This window comes from Aethalodelphis obliquidens, unplaced genomic scaffold, assembly GCF_003676395.1.
Source record: "Aethalodelphis obliquidens isolate GAN/ISIS:26980383/991018 unplaced genomic scaffold, ASM367639v1 scaffold3, whole genome shotgun sequence".
In the NCBI taxonomy this organism is placed as follows: Eukaryota; Metazoa; Chordata; class Mammalia; order Artiodactyla; family Delphinidae; genus Aethalodelphis; species Aethalodelphis obliquidens.
The window spans coordinates 3,739,868-3,759,289 of record NW_020837947.1 but is presented as its reverse complement, the minus strand read 5'-3'; the positions used below and the strand labels follow the sequence as shown (position 1 = coordinate 3,759,289).

The 19,422-nt window shown below is 39.5% G+C and overlaps 1 long non-coding RNA gene across 1 annotated transcript; it reads left to right on the top strand.

Annotated features, from left to right (window-relative positions):
* Positions 1 to 4,086: 4,086 nt before the first annotated feature.
* On the top strand, positions 4,087 to 19,167 carry LOC113605680 (uncharacterized). The gene is made up of 3 exons (XR_003427303.1): positions 4,087 to 4,193; positions 17,117 to 17,119; positions 19,155 to 19,167. It is a non-coding gene; the product is annotated as an uncharacterized LOC113605680 (long non-coding RNA).
* Positions 19,168 to 19,422: the final 255 nt, after the last annotated feature.

Genomic DNA, 19,422 nt, shown 5'->3' with positions numbered 1-19,422 from the left:
TCGGATGCCATCAGAAGGTACTTAGTGAAGTACATTTAGCCACACGACATCAGCATTAGAGCGACTGCTATGGTGAAATTACAACATACCGAAAAGAAGTCCCAATGGCTCCAGTGTGTGCCATGAGATGGGAGGCCAAACACTGGTAAGAACAGCACAAGGAGAAATTCTAAAGGGCTCGTCGCCCTTAATACCTGGAATTCAAACTATGACGGAGACCTGGAAGATAAGTGCTTAAGAGCGTCAATGACCTTCTCAGCACCTCTGAAAAGTATCTACTGAAGGTCCTCCAAGAAAAATCCATATGTGCTGGATAAGCTCAGTGGTGAACTCATCCAGGATGCATAGAAATAAGGCCTTTTCCAAGAACCGTACGGCTTCTCATCTTCAGATATGCCAGCATGTAAATCAACAGTGGAAAATATTTTCTGAAGAATCGCTAGATCACGTGCTCCTGGAGGGCATAACCTGCCGCATGTCCAGAGCAACCTCCATACCTAGTACAGCGATTGGCTTATTTGCTTCCTTATTTATTGAATTAAATAGATTTCAAGTGGATTTGGAAATTTGAAATCTACACCACTGGGTTGTGAATTAAGTAGATGATTTTTTATAAAATATCTATTTTAAATAAAATTTTGAAGTATATTGGATTAGATTCCGCTAGACCCTAACTGCTCTCTAATCCCACTTCTCAGCTGATAGGAGAATGTCTGTTACAGCCAGGGCCAGCTGCTGTGGAGTAGACTCTGCTGGACTCTGGGCTGCCAGTTGCCTGCCGGTTAGACAGCAAAACTTCCTGCTAAATCCAAAAGCTGCATTTCAGCTCTGGTCAAATATTCCAGTAGAGATGTATGATAAATTTCTGTAAAGCAGGACTGAGGATTTTCTTCTTATTCCTCCCTCCTCCCCACCTCCTTTTTGCCTCCTAATTGCTGATGTTGACCTAAAAAAAAATGCAAGGTGTAAAAGCTTCGCTTTTTCTTTTTCTTTATTATCCTAAGTGTGAAACTTACACGGCGAACTTGGGATGTCAACCCAAGAAAATGCAAATATAATTTGAGTTTGAAAATATTCCATAGCTGTCTAGTACAGAAAAGCCTGAACAGCTGTACCTGTTAGTCAGCTGTGGCAGATCTGCCCACACTAGGCTGCAATTACGTTCTTTGCTTTGGAATCTCTTGTACTCTTTTATGTAATCTTCTTTGCCAAAATACGAGGGGAACGATCAGGCAACAATATGAGAAAACCCATGGAGTGGCAATCCAGTCAATCCATCAGTCCTTACCGAGTGTGCGTCTCTCGCGAGGCACTGTGCTCTGTGTGATGTGGGAATGTATGGGTGGTATTGCTTATCCTCAAGAAAAAAATCATCTGTAAAGGAGACAGGAGAAAACACTGGAAAGCGTCATTTACGATACAGGACATGGAGAAAACAAGAAAACTTCAGAGCAGGGAATAAAAACAAGGTCCACTGCACCGTCCCTGAGGTGTCTTACCCCACTGTGGGTCCAGCCAGGAGTTTAGTTCAGGATTGCCTTTGGCAGCCTCCAAACCCATCCCAAGTCCGGCTGTGCTTTCAGCTCCTTGGGGACCACTGTCAGGCTTGGTTACCTGTGGGGATAATTTCAAGTCTTGTGGTTAGCTGGGACTTGAAGGCAGTGTGGAAATTCCAGAAACCTCCCCAGGATGAGGTGCCTGCTTTCTTGGCCAATCTGGGGAACTCAAAGCAGGAGAATCCCAAGAATGTGAGCCCCTTGAGCCACCCTGCATTCTAGGGGAGTGTCCCCAGCTGCGTCTCCGAGCCTCTTCAAAAAGAAGCTGGGCGTGGGACAGAGAAAGACAAATATCATATGATACCACTTATATGTGGAATCTAATAAAAATTGATACGGTTGAACCTCTTTACAAAACAGAAACTGAGTCACAGATCTCGAAATCAGACTTACGGTTACCAAGGGGGAAATGCAGGGGGAAGTGATGAATTGGGAGATTGGGACTGACATATACACACAACTACATATAAAATGGATAACTAATAAGGACCTACTGCAGAGCACAGGGAACCCTGCGGCTAGGTGAATAAGGGACATGATTTTTATATCTTCTTGAGGAAATATTGCTTTTATTATTAAGAAATCTCCTTCTTTATTCTCCTTAATTCTTTTCCCCATAGCTTTTTTTCTGATATAGCTAATCTAGCTTTCTTTAAGATAATAACTCCATGGTTTATCTTTTTCCCTTTCTACATTTTCGACCCTTCTATATCCTTGTATTTTAGGTACATAGATAACTCTTCTAAACTGCAGGTACCTAGACTTTCTTTAATCCATTCTGAGAATACTTGTCTTTTACTAGATGGATGTAATCCATTTAAATTATTAAATGTATTCCTAAGTATGTTATCTTTTTTGTTGCTGTTATCAATGGGGTCTCTCCTCCATTATACTCTAATTGGCTATTTTTTTCTGTATATGGAGACTATTGATTTTTGTGTGCAAAGTTTATATTCTACTACCCTGATAAATCCTTTTATGGTTTGAGTTAGTTTTGTTATTGTTTCTCTAGGGCTTTCCAAGCATGCTTTCATATCAGCTATGAATAGTGGTTTTACTCTTCTTCTAAGTCTTGTGTCCCTAATTGTTCTCTCTTTCTTAATTGCATTGGCTTCCCATGACCTGCTAAATATTCTTGCTTTGTTCCTGACCACGAAGGGAATGCCTCTTTCCTCCCCATTAATAGTCTGATGTTAAGACTGAGGTATTTATATCTTATGATGTTAAGAAAGTACCTATCCGTACTTATTTTCTTGAAAGTCTTTAATAGGACAGGTGTTGAATTTTGCCAAATTCAAAATTTTTAAACCACGTTTGGATATAATTACATGATTTTTCCTCTTAGATTCATTAGTATGGGGAGTTATATTAATAGATTTCCTGGGCTTCCCTGATGGGGCAGTGGTTAGGAATCTGCTTGTCAATGCAGGGGACACGGGTTTGAGCCCTGGTCCAGGAAGATCCCACATGCCACGGAGCAACTAGGCCCGTGTGCCATAACTACTGAGCCTGCGCTCTAGAGACCGCAAGCCACAGCTACTGAAGCCCACGCACCTAGAGCCCGTGCTCCGCAACAAGAGAAGCCACCGCAATGAGAAGCCCTCACACTGCATTGAAGAGTAACCCCCGCTTGCTGCAACTAGAGAAAACCTGTGCACAGCAACAAAGACCCAACGTAGCCAAATATAAAATTAAAAAAAAAGAAAGGTTTCCTAATACTAAATCAGATTTGCATTCATAGTATACATTTCACTTAGTCATGGTGTACTTACTTTTAACGTGGTTTTCAACCTGTTTACTAATATTGTAACTAGTATTTTTGCACTATATTCATAAGCAACATTGATCTATATTTTATTTTTGGCATATCTGTGTCAATGTTAATCTTGTTTCATAAAATGAATTTAGACGTTTTCATTCATTTTCTACGATTTTTTTTTAACTTTGAGATTATCTGGTCATGTAATGATTTGGTGGAAGTCCCCTGTGATAGCATCTGGGCCTGGTGCTTTTTGTGGCCTTGATAACTTTCCTATTTCTTCTATAGGAATGAATAGAAGCTTTTTGTCTCTACTGGGATTAACTTGGATAAATTTTACTTTCCTAAGAAACTGTTCATTTCACTGAGATTTGCAAATATATTTCCATAGCGGTGTAAAAGTGTTTTATGTTGTTTCAAATTCCTCTGTATCAATAAATATTTTGTATATATGTGCTTTCTCCCATTTTCCTTGATGAAATTGTTCAGTGGATTTTCTTCTTTTCTTTCTTTTTTTTTTGATATCTGCAAAGAACCAACATTTTGGAATATTAGATTTATCCAATATTTTCTGTTCCAAACCTCATTAATTTTTCTTTATTATTTTCTTATTGTGCTTGTGTTCTGTTTACCTTGTACTTTGAATAACTTTTTAAATTGTAAATACATTTATTTCACTCTTGCTTTCATTGCTAGAGCTATTTGAGGCTATACATTTTCCTCTAGTCACTGCTTTAAATGTATCCCATTGATTCTGACATGTAATATTGTCGGGAGCCACATAGGAAGTGCCTTTGAGTCTCAGCACGGACGAGACCCATAGTGCCAAGCAAAGCTGGTACTGTCAGGTACAAAATGGAGAAGCAAAGCTCTCCTCTGTGTGGTTCCCCTTGTTTTCCCCTGCTTTTGCCTAAGGTGATTTTTATAGGATTGTTATTAGTGTTGGGAAACATTCCCAGCTCCAATGGAGGGTTTAGGGAAAGACCCCGACTTAGGGTAAAACTGAAAAAGATTGCAATTACTCCGGCTCCCCCTGTGACTACACCCGAAATCCCCACTCCCAGGCCAGGACATTGGGTGCAGGGGAACACAACAGGAGCATTTGTGTGGCAACCGCTTACGTTAGAAAAAAAGCTAAATGAGTTTTGGCCCTCCTGGGGAGTTAGAGATATGTTAAAAAACACTTGGATATGGTGGCGGGGAGGTTTTATACTACAGTAGGTATATAGCAAATTGAATAGAGTAGACTATTTGGCAGCCTTTTTTAAGTTTAATTGCTTTCCGTATAAGAATAGATATAAAGCACAAATTATATTTTGTAAGTATTTTGCAAAGGAACTTGGTGGCAAATTTAAGGTACAATGCCCTCCCCCAAGACCCCCTATGGTTATTGATTATTCTGTGTCTTGCTTTGATTATAGAGGTAGATTGAAACAGCCTGTAAATATTTACTGGTGCTAAAGAATAATGTGCTTGAGTTTGTGTTTTAAAGATCTGGCTGATTGAACAGAACAAACAGGTACAAGAAGACTAATTCTTCTAAGAAAAATGATAAAACCGCAGACAGAGTTCCTGACCTAAATGTGACCAAGATTTACCTAACCACAGGGGACAAAAGAGACTATAGAAGTGGAAGACTACCTGACCACAAAAAGATTATTTAACCTGCTTAACCTGCTGACCTTTGTTTTATGGCTTTGTGTAAATTACCTTTGTTTTATGGCTGTGTACCTTTGTTTTATGGCTTTGTAAGAGTTTTTTTGGCATGGAAACTGGATTGTTAAGATTAAAAATAAGATTGCCTCACAATATAAAAGCTCTGGATTTATAACAATAAATTCGACAGATCCTTGCATCCTCTGAGGTGTCTTGTGCTCTGTCCACGCCGACTCCGTCTCCCCTTTGGGTGAAACCTGTCCAGCTGGGGCTGGTCCCCGGCATAATATAAGTTCCTATTATTTTTTCCAGAAATTCTGAAATTTCAATTCGTATTTCCCTTCTTCCCATAGTTGTTTAATAGAAGGCTTTAAATTTCCAAATAGAAGGAATTTGAGGAGTTTTTAATTCCTTTTCAAATTTCTAGGATTTTGGAGGGTTTTTTTTTTTTTTTTTTTTTTTTTTTTTTTTTGTTACGGGGGCCTTTTTTTTTTTTGGCCTCTTCCCTTTGCGGAGCACAGGCTCCGGGCTCACAGGCTCAGCGACCATGGCTCACGGGCCCAGCCACTCTGCGGCATGTGGGATCTTCCCAGACCGGGGCACGAACCCATGTCCCCTGCATCGGCAGGCGGACTCCCAACCACTGCGCCACCAGGGAAGCCCGAGGGTTTTTTTTTTGATTAAGGAGTTTTGTTTGAAATATATTTACTACATAGAACTTATGAATGCTTTCTTGATGATCTGATATATGATCAAAATTACATACTTTTTGTACATGATCTATGTGCAGTTGTGAAGAAGGTATATTCTCTATTTTCAGGATATATTTTTATATATAGTGATACATAGATAAAGATATAGACAGATATAGGTATATATACATATACATAAGAGCTACTTTATTCTAGATGTTTTTTAGATCCTTTATATTCTTACTTACCGGTGCACTTGACCTGTCTTTCACCATGTAGTATGTTAAAATTTTCTACTATTAGTGTGTTTATGTGTATCTCCTGTAGTTTCTGCTTTGTGCAGGTAGTGGCTGTTTGGGGCATAGATAATCATTTCTTGGTTATGAATTTTTACTCTTAGCATTTTAAAGTAACCTCATATGATGCTCTTTTGCCTGAATTCTCCTTCATCCCAAATCAGAATTGCAGCACCAATCTTCTTATTGTTTCCATGCCTGGTATACAGTCCCTTATCCCTTTATTCTTAGCTTTTTGAATCAATGTGCCTTGGGTGTGTCTTTATTTACAGCATAGAGCGGGGTTTTATTTTATCTGCCACTGTGAAGATGGTTTTGCTTTTTTTGGGGGGGGGGCGGGGGGGTGCATTACATGGCTTGTGGAACTTCCCTGATCAGGGATTGAACCCATGCCTCCTGCATTGGTTGTGTGGAGTCTTAACCACTGGACCAGACTGCCAGGGAAGTCCCATTTTAGCTTTAATAGATGAGTCAAGCCCATTCACCTTTTACTGATATGACTGATATATTGGTCTCAGATCTGTCACATAATTTTTTGTTATAATACCTGTATGTATTATGTCATATTTATTGTTTCTTTATATGGGGAGTCACCTCTGTTATTACTTTTTAAATTCCTTTGGTATTTTTCAAAGGCTTAAACTTGTTCTAGCTGTTAAATGTATGTTTATACCTTTTACAACGCAGAGTCCTCTTTTTGTTTTCTTACATAACCACCACTATTAGGTCTGTGAGGCTTAAATTGTATTGCTTGACTCACACCTATTTTCGGTGATTTTCTATTTTCAATGATCTTACTCTAATTCCCCTTTGTCTCTTCCTCTAATTGCCATTATTTACGTGTTTCTTTCTACATTGTCAGAACATATTCTTGTTTTAATCTTAGCTCGTCAGTTAACTGGATTAAGTTATCAGCATCGATTCTTTGCTAAGGCTTCCCCACTTGATGATGGACATCTTTTTGGTGATGTTTCACGCAGTCCATGTGTCCACTCTTTCCCCTGAGTTCCCGCACCTTCAGTGCTGTTTTCCCAAAGCCTATACTTGGAGGACTACTTGGTCTCAAGTTTGCCTAATTCATTTAACCACATCAGTAACTTTTTTTTTTTTCAGGAGGTCCAATGAATACTTTTAATAGGCTTTCTCTCAGGTTTAGTGATTTCAGTTCAATTTCCTGGGAAAACAATGGCCATTTTCAAGAAATAAACTTCAGTCTTTCCCAGAAAATTTACCTAGATTGTTATTTTAAATATTGGTTCTCTTCCTTTATTTTGTTTTACTTCTTCAGTAACTCCAATTATATCTACTTGGGGCCATTTTTCCTGCATTCAATTACAAACTCTTTTCCTCTGAACATTTCACTTTTATTACATTTTCATCTTCTTCATTGTTTTTCTGCCTTTCTTCAAAGTTTCTTAGTATATTTCAATTGATTCACTCTAAGCCACCCAATAATTTTTTTTTCACTTCTGACATGTTTTTTGTCTTTTTCTTCATAGTTCTCCTGATTTCTATTCAGGTCGTTACCATTATCCCCCTAACACTATAGCTGACGCATTTTATTGTCCTGCGATGTTCATTTCTCCTGCAGAGTAGACTTTTCAATAGTCATTTTTGGTAGACATTCTGTCTTTTCTCTTTGATAGCTGTTTAGATATTTATTTTCATATTTGATGGCCCATAATAGTTTTCCTACAATGTGCCTATGAATAAACGTGTTTTTATTTGTTGTTATTGAGACATTGTGCTTTTTCATACTGAAGTTTCATGTCTTTTTTTTTTCAATTCCAGAAAACTTCCTTCCCTATTACTTTATTATGTCTTTCTGGAACCTTATTTGATATATGTTGGGACTTCAATTTCTTTCCCAGTGTCTATTTTCCTTTCTTGCTAGTAATAAAATCTTTTTTTTTTTCACTTTAAAACCACAAAATTTATTTTGTCACAAGAATCCACTGTATCAGTGATCAGTGGATGGGAAGACATCCCTAGTCTAGTTCCCCATATAAAACTTCCACTTCCCTTTTCTATGGACTGTTGCTCATCTCTGAACCCATCTATTAGTTATACTGGGATAATGGCCATGTCAGTAAATACTGACCAGTGAGCGGGGAACTTGGAAAACCGTTTTATTTCTGTTATCAGTTATACTAATGTATTGTGAGAAGTTAATAATGCAGGCAAATTTAGGCAAGATTTAAATGAAACGTGTTTCCAAAATAATCATTTCATAAAAGGTAATTTCAATATCAGTGTCAGTCGTTCCATCAGCATTTCTTCAAATTGTACTACACATCACTTTCTATTTTACAAGTAAAAAACATCAGTGTAACATTAATTAATATTGTCATAATCTAGATATAAATATTATGCCAAGTCAGAGATTTAGGGAAACAGCTTTGTACTCAGAGACAGCAGATCAGGTCATATCCCAACTCTGCCTGCCCTTCACTGCCTGTGCGACCTTGACAAACTCAATTAAATTCTCTTAGTTTCTTCAGCTGTTAAATGGAGAGTTATTTTAGGAGAATAGCTAATGGAAGTGCCTAGCACAGTTCCTGAAGCAGACTATGATTTACTCTGAAGTATGTCATCAGACAAAATTAAACAATGGTTCTGTGTGATTCTTCACCTTTAGTTCATCAAGCTTTTAAAATCCCTATACTTTAGTGACAACACGAGGAATGAAAATATCAGGTAATGTTTGAACTCTGAGAGTTTTGACATCATCAGACCTAATAACCCAACACAGTCATTTTCCCAATGCAGAAAATGAGACAGTTAAAAAATTGTCAGAAAAAACATCACAATAAGCCCAGGTCTCCTGACTTCCTTCCCAGTGTTTTTCCGTCACCCTACACTACCTCTGATCAGGCTGGCTCAGAACAATAACTCATCTTAAAGTCTCAATATTCTTAAGTGTTTTTTCCATGTTTGTTATATTTTAAATATCACATGACTTTCCTTCTCCAGTTATCCTGTTTTGCTTTGTGAAATTAACATATAAAACATCTATAAAACTCAATTAATATAATTAAATATACATCAATAATACTTTACATATACATGCAAAATTAAAGAGTTTTATTCATATTAGCAAGAGGTGCTTATAAGTTACCATCAAGAAAAGAAGGAAGCCAACAGATCTTTCCATTAATATTTAAGACTGAATAGCTTCATTCTTTTATTTTATTATATCAAGTTCAGTGTTGCTGCCAAACTTGAACTTGACTTTGAAACATCAGCCATATTTTGTTAATATCTCAGCCGTTGCAGGAGTCTTTAGGACAGACTGTGATATAGAAAAGAAGATGGTGTGGAAATGAAATGAGAGTGGATTTATTCTTGTTTGGCAGAACATTTGAAGTTTTTATCATTATCTTTCTTATTTGAGAATCCCTTGTGCCATTCTTCTCTCATCCCAAAATGGACACGTTACAAATGGAAAATTAGTGGCAACAGATAAGGACTTGGTAATTATGTGACTGCTAGGTGGTAAGATTAGGAGCCTATAATTTAAAGGAAATCACTGACGAAGCTTTCTAATTCATAAAGAGCAGAAAGAGAGCACATTTGTGCTGACGACATCTTCTCCAGTCCTCATTTGCCTTTATCCACCAAAAAAACCCACTTTTTCTGTTGCAAACGTATCTTGACTGTTGAAATATGCAAGTGTATTTGGCTGAGAACTGGTCATTAGAATACTAATAAACAGAGATATAATGATAACATTAGAAACAAAGTTATTGTGGAATCTTAGAGTTTTCTGACCAAAGAAGTAAAAAGCTGTTCATTGCAACCTTCATATGCACTGCACCCTATTCACTGTGCGGTATGAGCTTGTCTCTGACATCTGCTGTAAAATGCTCCTTTTATCCTCAATTCTGGAGGACAAAGAGCATTTAACTAAAGCCCTAGGGAACTGATTAAAAGAATCTGGCTCCCAGAGGCCAGACCAGCAGATTGCAACACAGAATGCCAATATATTATTTTATAATAATGAGAAAATAGACAATTTTCCAATGACCAGCATATCTATGCTCGGTCTCCAAGGAAACTCCTGTCCTAGAAACAAGCTTGGAAGACAAAATTGAGTGCCTTACTCAACAAGCACAAGTAATAGTAACAAAGGTTTTGAAGATGATAAATACATTTAAATGTATATCTTTAAAGGACATTTCTAAGTATGCCTATCAAAACTTTGCTGTATAAAAAAAGAAACTGGAAGAATACTGGTGTTAAAGTTCATGATAAGATAGACATCTGCCTTGTATTAAAATAGAAAATATCTAGGGCTTCCCTGGTGGTGCAGTGGCTCAGAGTCCGCCTGGCAATGCAGGGGACACGGGTTCGTGCCCTGCTCCGGGAAGATCCCGCATGCCGCAGAGCGGCTGGGCCCGTGAGCCATGGCCGCTGAGCCTGCGCGTCCAGAGCCTGTGCTCCGCAATGGGAGAGGCCACAGTGAGAGGCCCGTGTACCGCAAAAAAAAAAAAAAAGAAAGAAAATATCTAAAAATAAAATAAAAAGAGATTCTTTAGTAAACTTCATAGACTTCCAGTAAAAATTAGGATAAAACAGAAAATATGGTGTTTTTCTCTCTCTCATTTTTTTGGTCTTACTTCCAATACCTATAGCACCGAAGTCATGTAGGACAGCATAGTTTTGAAAATTTGACAGAGAACTGTAATAATGTATTTTCCCTGAAATTTATGTATTCTTGGTATCTTACTGCAATATGACCATCAGAAGAGTCCCTGGGCTACCAGGAAGTAAAATTAAAGGTCACTTATATCATAAAATAGAAATGATGACTCCAGAAAAACAACAAATGCCTAGAACACACTGTTATAATTTATTGACTACTTTACCCTTTCCTCACTGATTTCCTCTGATGTTGAGCTATATTTCTCAGTGGTTCATAAAGTACATCCATGAAGGTGAGAAGGGACCAGGGGGATGGAGGGAAAGTAGCTGCACCTGGACATTCGGAACCCCTCTGTGACCGTGACCTTCAGCAGTTTCTCCTGTTTGCTGCATCCTTTATCTTCACTTATGTGTCCTGTGTACCCTGTGGAGTCTGTGAGTCCTTTCAATCCCTCACCCTGGGTCATCAATGCAATGTCTCACCTGTATGGCAAGCAGCCCTCTTATTCATTTACAAAAATATCTTTATTTTCATACACTTCTTCATTAGGAACTTCAGAAAAAGTGCTGTCTAGTTATGAAAGGAAAGGCATTATGATTTTGGTTGGAAATTTGTTAAATATGTAGATCTACTTATTAGTCAAAATTAACAGCATTTCCAATTTCCTTTCATGCCCTTCAGATAGGAATGAACACATACACAACAGTTAAAGATAAAAGCAAGACAGCAGGGCATGTATGCAAGTGAGAAAATGGAGAAGGAAAAACTTGGCTGTTATAAAATGGGTGATTTTAAGGGTGCCACTAGACAATTTTAAAAGCTAACATTTATTAAATATTTCCTATGGGCCAGGCACTGTTTGAATCACTTTGCATAAAGCAACTTGTTTAATCCTGACAACAACCTGTGAGGTATGGATAGATGTGGATGATAGATAGAAGACTGATAGATTGACGACAGATAGATAGATGACAGATAGATACAGAGGTACGAGAGAGACAGAGGATTGATAGATGTAGTGATAGACAGTCAATAGAGATACACAGGTATGAGAGAGACAGACAGAGAAAGATGATAGACAGAGGATACATTAGATAGATAGATAGTTAGATAGATAGATAGATAGATAGATAGATATCTGACGATGAGGAAACTGACATTCAGAGAAGTTAAGTAATTCACTCAAGGTCAAACATTGAGGAGAATCAAGCTTCAGACACCAGGAGCTGAAGTGAGACCCCAGAGCTGGAGTCCTTAACCACTATTCTACACTTCTAAGCAAATAAGCTAATAGCAGTCTAAGACACAACAAAGTTGGATATAGTTAACCCTGCATCTATGGTGTGTGTGCCCACGGTGCAGACATTTGCTTGCACTAGTTGGAGGAGGGATCAGAATTTCTGGAGGGAAGTATTTACTGGGGTTACCTAGGCAGCATCACAGTGCTTCAAAGCAAAGGCCCATTTTTCAGTCCATATTCCCAATCAGCACAAGAGTCCTGTCCACACCTTAGCCGCAGAGAACTCAGTGTGGAGAGGGGCCTTCGGACACATGCCTACAGGAGCTATTCTTGGGGTGATATGCAGCTCTCCTTTCTAGCACATATTCCAATACACAGAGACCAGAAACAGTTACTAAGGTTGCATATCAGAGGGATTTTGAACACGTACCTAAGCAAAAGCTGAGGATGTTCTGCAAGCGTGTGAGGGCCTGAAACACGCAGCTCTTCAGCTCATCGGGCAAAACCAAGGGATGGCGGAAAGCTCAGCAGAACCCCAAAGCGACTGAACTTGATGAGAAGAGACGATTGTCTGGTGCTACGTAAGTATCACCCTCAAGGCAGGTAGAACCTGAAGAAAAGCAGGACCTCTCCACTTGTTATGGACAGCCGTGGTTTCTAGGCAAATCTAACACCTGGAAAGAAGCACCTCTGCCATTCTTAATCCAGAAAGCAGGTTGCATCTTAATAAATGCTCTTCTTTCTTCAATGTTCTAAGAGAAAGTGGGCCTTCTCGCCTTTTTTACATGGTTTGGATGGGGCGGACTCCATCTGAACAATTATAGTCCAACAATCAAAACCTTAGAGACCCCATCGGATAAATCCAAGGTTTTTGTAGACAGCTGCTCTGTTCAGGCCAGACTGAATATCCTCAGCTAAAGCCTTTACTATTTGAGGATTTAAACAAGCACCGGCCACAGGCAAATGTAAGCTGCTTTGTAATTCAGTGAAGTGGTCCAAATGTTCTCATCTCTGCTTCTGGAATCCAGATTTCTCAGCTTTAGAAGGATCCTAATTAGCTGAAGCTAATCACATTTATGCAGATCTCCACCTCTGTGTAAGCCTCTTACAGCCTCAGGATGGAAAATAACCTTACATAATCACTAACCTTATCCTACAATGGGCCGCCATCTCATTAGATGCAATTGCCCTATATTGGCGACACGACAGAACCTTGCACCATGCCTGGATGCCAGCTGGGGCTGGAATTATTTGAACAGGTGAAAAGGTGCTTTGGGAAAACAACAGAAAGAACAACCCCCATGATTTTCACCCAGACTTATCCACACAAGTCAAAGTCAGTTTTCTGAGGAACATGATTTAGACCCACTTGCTCCTTGACTCACTCGTAAATCTCTGTCCAAGTTTCTTTCTGTCCTCACCTGCTTGGACCTCCCACTTGCTTTGCCCACAGTCTGTACTGTCCAGGACTCAGCATCACCCAGTGAGTGTCTAGTTGTTACTAGGGTTCTGATCTCCCATAGCCTCTCTGCACAGGTGTTCTGGTCCTAGCCTCCAGCTTAGAGGAATACCTCTAGTTCTACCAAGCTCCAGCATATTCAGTGGGCTATAAGGGCCATAGACTAAGAGACCAAAGTTTACAAAAGTATGTTCTATTTCATTAGGAGTATTATAAGGCATTTTTGGCATCCACCATTTATTACAAAGGAGAAGTGTATTAGAACCTTTCTTACTTTCATCTAATGGGGCCAAATAGAAAAGAGTCTCATTCTCTAAATAAATTCAAAGATCAGATAGTCGGAGGACTAAAGGGATCTTCAATCCTATTCAGTCCAATCCCAGTCATGGTAGCTCTAAGATGGCCCCAGACCTCACATCTCCCATTGTGCTAGGGTTGGTCCATTCGACCAATAGAAGTGGCAGAAGTAATGGTGAGTCACCTCTGGGATGATAGTGTAAAAGATGCTGTGCTTCCATCTTCCACTTCCTCTCTCTCTCTCTCTCTCTTTCTCTCTCAGATTGCTCACTCTACAGGAAGCCAGTCGCCAAGTCCTGAACAGCCCCACAGAGAAACCACATGGTAACAACCGAGGCCTCCTGCCAATAGCCATGCCAGTGATCTCCCAGCCCCATCGGGTCTTCAGATGATTGAAGCCCCAGCCAACAGACTGGCTGCAACCTCACAAGAAACTACGAGCCAGAAGCACCCAGCTAAGCCATTCCCAGAACGCTGACCCTCAGAAATTGTGTGAGGTACTGACCTAGACAGCATACAGGAGTGTCCCGTTTGGGAAGGGGGGTGTTGGGTGGGGGGAGTCATCATTTTTTCACAAGTTCTGGAGCTGTTAAATTTGAAAAACAAACCCTACGAGGTGAATCCCCATGGTGTGATGGAAGAAAATACATTTTCTGCATATTATGACATTATCTAAATGTTTAAACACATGGAGTAGAGAAAGTAACAAGAGATCTACACCTCTTATTCTGATCTTGGGTGTAGAGCCCATGCATACCTTATTCACTTTCACAGTCCCCGTAGCTCCTGACAGAGCTCCTTGTAATGGCAGGTGTGCAAGAAACGTGATGAATGGGTTAATGAGCCCATGCACTTGAGGGTGAGGGAATATTTTTCTTGTTGAAGCCCTGCCCTGTTACTCTCAAAACTATAATACTGATGATTTAATGCATGATTCAAAAGGTAAATACCAAAGGTCTATGAAGGAAAAAATACTTTCCCTCTGAAAATGTCACAAAAAAGTCATCATCCCACTTGCTACCTGGAGAGGTAACTGTGCTACATTCTACCTCATCTCAGGTGCAGCACCAACGTGTACCTGCTCTGACACTGAGATATATAAACATCCCCTTTCCTGCCAATTTGTAACCAAGGGCTAACAATGAATGTTTGAGGATCACAAGTTTTATTCAAATTCTGTCCCAAACCAATATCCTATTTCTTCCTCCATGAGTGAAAACACATGAAATGTGAATTGTAAGATGGTAACATGACCTGTTTCACTGTGGCCAATTTCAACCCATTTAACCTCCTTAAGAGAAAAAAAGAGTAACAAGAACATGTATTTCTGGGCACTACTGTTTTCTATAATGACTACTAATTTGAACTCCAGAGCCTCCATCTTTAATTAGCAATGTCTAAATAATATGTTGGAACCTTACTATGTATTACCTATTTTGAAACAACTAAATATTGTGCTACTTGTTGCACAAAACAAGCTTTCCAGACTCAATCTCAATCAGCATTTCACAGTCTTTTTTTCTCTAATGTTCCCTGTTTAAAAGTGGATAATCCCAGTTTCCTTCCAGAAATGTGTATTTGAATGATCTATGGGCTGCTCCTTAATATTATGACTTTTCTTGTCTTTGAGTCCCTTGTGGTTACATGTCACCAACCTTTGCTCTGTCTCTGAAACCCACTGAGTCAATGGCATGAGTATCACTTTTGATAAGTCGCTGGGGAAAAAATTTACAAGAAGGTAATGCATTTGTTGCTTAAATTAGGAAACCATCAGATAATATATATGTCTGATATGACAGCTGAGAAATGAAAAAATAGTACTTCCACAAAGAGAGTCAGAAATTGACAGGAAGAATACATCTCGTTACTATTTTCACAAGGTAAAATATCCTATACTTTTGGATCTATTATCAATTAGTTGTGTTATTTTGGAAAAATCACTTCACATCTCTAAAGACCATATTCCTCATTTTTGCAGTGAAGAGATTTGACTAGATAAACTGTCCAATTCATTTCCTCTCTAATTCATGTGTGATTCAAACAGTACCTTGTGGAGGGGTCTGAAAGCTGACAACAAACGATTAATAATCTCTCTCTTGTCCTTTTATAGACAAAAAAACCCAGTGAATCCCTTTTCTTCTATCTTTGTAGTGCTCCCCACCTTGTACCCTGCCATTTCCATAAGATCTGCCTCATTGGTTTAGAAATGAGCTTGGCACACCGCGACATTATTAATATCCTAACAGTTCTCTGTGGATTAGCACAGCACACTGACAAAGCATACGTGGGGCTGCTCCAAGGCATCCCATCAAAAATCCTATTTATGCAAATTTGCAAACTGCAGATTGACAAGATAGTTTATCTAAAAGATTCCTTATTCATGTCTAGGAGCACCCGGCTGACAGGATGCGTTGTTGGAGTTCCACTGGGTGGCCCCAGGCTCCGAGCTGAGGACAGCATTTGTTCCTTCATGAAGCACCGGGCACAGATGAGTAATGAGTGATCTGAAGGGAACCAACGGGGGCCCCGTTCACAGCAACCAGGTCCTGTCAACTAGCCACTAAAACCGTGGGCTGTGCGTCACTCCCAGCACTACTCAAAATGGACGAGTCTCCCGGCCCTGCTTCCTCTGGAGTCTTCAGATTCGGGGTGATTGTAAGAACACGATGCCACACTCTGCTGTACGCAACCTGCTACAGGTACCATATCACCACTCAATTGAGAATATATTTTACATAAAAACGTACCTGTGAAGATGATGTTGGGAATGGTGTGATGGGTGACATACTAAGGATGAGACAGAAAATGTCATCCATCAGTTGGAAAGTTCAGGGAATCAGGGATTCTCAGAGTGGGAAAAACCTCTCTTCCTGAGCTGCTGATCAAATCCAGATTCAAGTAGTGCACACAAGAATTTATGGCCCAGAGTCTTCGGGCCACAACACAGGATAAGCTCTCAAGAAAGTGTGATGAACTGCAGGTTTAGGAAGCAGAGCCTTAGAGAATCAGAAGCATGAGTTCCCAAGATGTCATTTGACTTGCCAAAACCGTTAATCCAGAAGCAGAGGTAAAACTGCAATAAAGGTCTCCTGATTCCCAAACAAGTTGCTCTTCTGACTATTTTCCAGCAAACAAAGCAAACTCAAGGTCATGCAGACCATCTACTGTTTTCTAGATATTCTACAATACATTTCAAGATCTAGAAAATCCAGCAAAATATGGTACCAACGTCAAATTTGCACACTTGTGGAATCACTTACTAAGTTGCATTTTCTTTTTATGATATCAGCTTACACTGATTATCTTTAAAATAAATAACTGTGAAAATTATTGCATTTCTAAGGGTTTCAGTAAGTAAACAAACATCTCTTCCCCATGTGAGAGCTGAGCCAATCGAGAAATAGAAAATAAGCAAACAGGCAGAAATCCAACATACTATTTTTTGACTGATAAACAAATATTAAAGAATTTTCAGTCAGTGGGATTACTCGGATTTATTCACAGATCCAGTCATAGGCAGTAGCGGGCTGGCATCATTTCCCATTATTTTTGATGGCTGTAGGGATTCCCCTGTAATAGGTGATAACTCAGAGTAGAGGGAAGTCTGTATCCCAGCAGACACCTTACTCCCAAGGAGAGGGTGAAGCCACTGTACTCTTCATGCCAAGGTTTGCTTTGCACCAGCTCACAAAGGGAATGAGAGGATGGAGAGAGGCCAGACGTGCTTCTATAATGAAGCATTCTCCACTTGGAGGGAAACATCACGAGTGGGGGACAAGCATCCCCCAGTAATAAAACTCAGTAACTACCATAAAGACATTACTGAGGACTTTGTATGTTGTGTTACATAGAGTGTAATTCTTTACCACGCTCTCTGAATTCTCACCTGACATTAGCCCCAGAGCAGTTCCAATTCTAAGTATAGAATACATACAAATAATCTTGGCCACATGCACTACCAGAATGCCTTAGGACTCAATCAGAGAATACATGCAGGCCTTAGTAACACATGTTTAACGTGATCCTTGTCTGCAGTTTGTTCTCATCATCCTTCCCTCCCTCCTCCTCCTTCCTCTTCGTGTTGTAATCGAGTCCTTAATATTGTCACATATCATCCACCCTTGAAAGCCACTTGAAATGCTTTTAGTAAAAAGACAAGGTACAAAATAAATAAATATTGGATTTGCCTCAAAAAGCAGCTCTACCCTGACAAATGATTCAACAAAAGAGCATTTTCTACATACCATAAGATGAATTTCACCTTAGGAGTGCTGATTTTCTGTCAAAATCAAAGCAAAACACTGAACTTTTCTTTCCTTATTGGAATCATCATTCCACAAAAGCAATCACTCTCTCTCTCTCTCCATTCCCAAGGTGCATAAGTTTTAAATATATTTCTCCAGCTCAGATATCTATTGGGGTACCCAATACCTACAAGGCTTTTGCACCTGGCATCTCAAAGACAGCACCTCCTCAACTGAAGTGACAGCCTTTCTTACAAGCATCTCCCTGTAAAATTCCCTTTTCAATGATCACGGAAGTACCCGGTCGTGCACCACCCAAAAAATGTGGGCATCATTCCAGAATCTTCATGATCCCCACCTCTAAATGCCATAAATAAGCATAAGTAAACATGGTTTTATCAACATAACCTGGGACTATAGAATGCTTCCCCAGCCCCAAACCTCAACACCACATTACTAAAGACCTATTTACCCTGTGCATCATATCCAGCTATGAAGGAAAAATTACAAGACAGAAAATACAGTTGGAAGAGACAGAGAAAGTATCAGAACCAGGCATGACAAAGATAAAGGAATTATCAGATACGGAATTCCAAACAACTGTCATCAACATGCCAAGGACTCTAATGGAATATAAACACAGAGATGGAAACCCTAAGACAGAGCCCAAAAGAAATGCTAGAGGTGAAAACACTGTCACAGAAATAAAACATGCCTTTCATGGGCTTATTAGCAGACTGGACACAGTGGAGGAAAGAATCTCTGAGCTAGATGATATATCAAGAGAATCCTCGAAAACTGAAGAGTAAAGAGAGCAAAGACTGAAAAAAATAATACAGAATATCCAAGGACTGCGGGATGACTAAAAACTATGCAACATATGCATAATGGGAATAGCATGAGAAGAAAGAGAGAAAGGAACAGAAAAAAATATTTGAAACAGTAGTGACTGAGAAGTTCCCCAAAATTAATGTCAGATACCACACCACAGAGCCAGGAAGCTCAGAGAACACCAAGCAGAACGAATGTCCCAAAAAAATCTACCTAGGCATATTATATTCAAAGTACAGAAAATCAAAGGTAAAGAAAAAAAATACTGAAAGAAGCCAGAGGGGATAAAAACCAATTTACCTAAAGGGGAAAAAAGATAAGAATTATATCAACTTTTCACAGAAACCATGCAAGCTAGGAGTGGAGTGAAATATTTAAAGTGCTAAGAGAAAAAAATCACCAGCCTAAAATTCTGTACCCTTCAAAATTATCCTTCAAAAGTGAAAGAAAAGGACTTCCCTGGTGGTGCAGTGGTTAAGAAGCTACCTGCCTATGCAGGGGACAGGGGTTCAATCCCTGCTCCAGGAAGATCCCACATGCCATGGAGCAACTATGCCCACGTGCCACAACTACCGAGCCTCTGTGCCTAGAACCCATGCTCTGCAGCAAGAGAAGCCACCGCAATGAGAAGCCCACGCACCACAACGAAAAGTAGCTCCCGCTCACTGCAACTAGAGAAAGCCCACACGCAGCAACGAAGACCCAATGCAGCCATAAATAAATAAATAAATAAAAAATTTTTAAAAG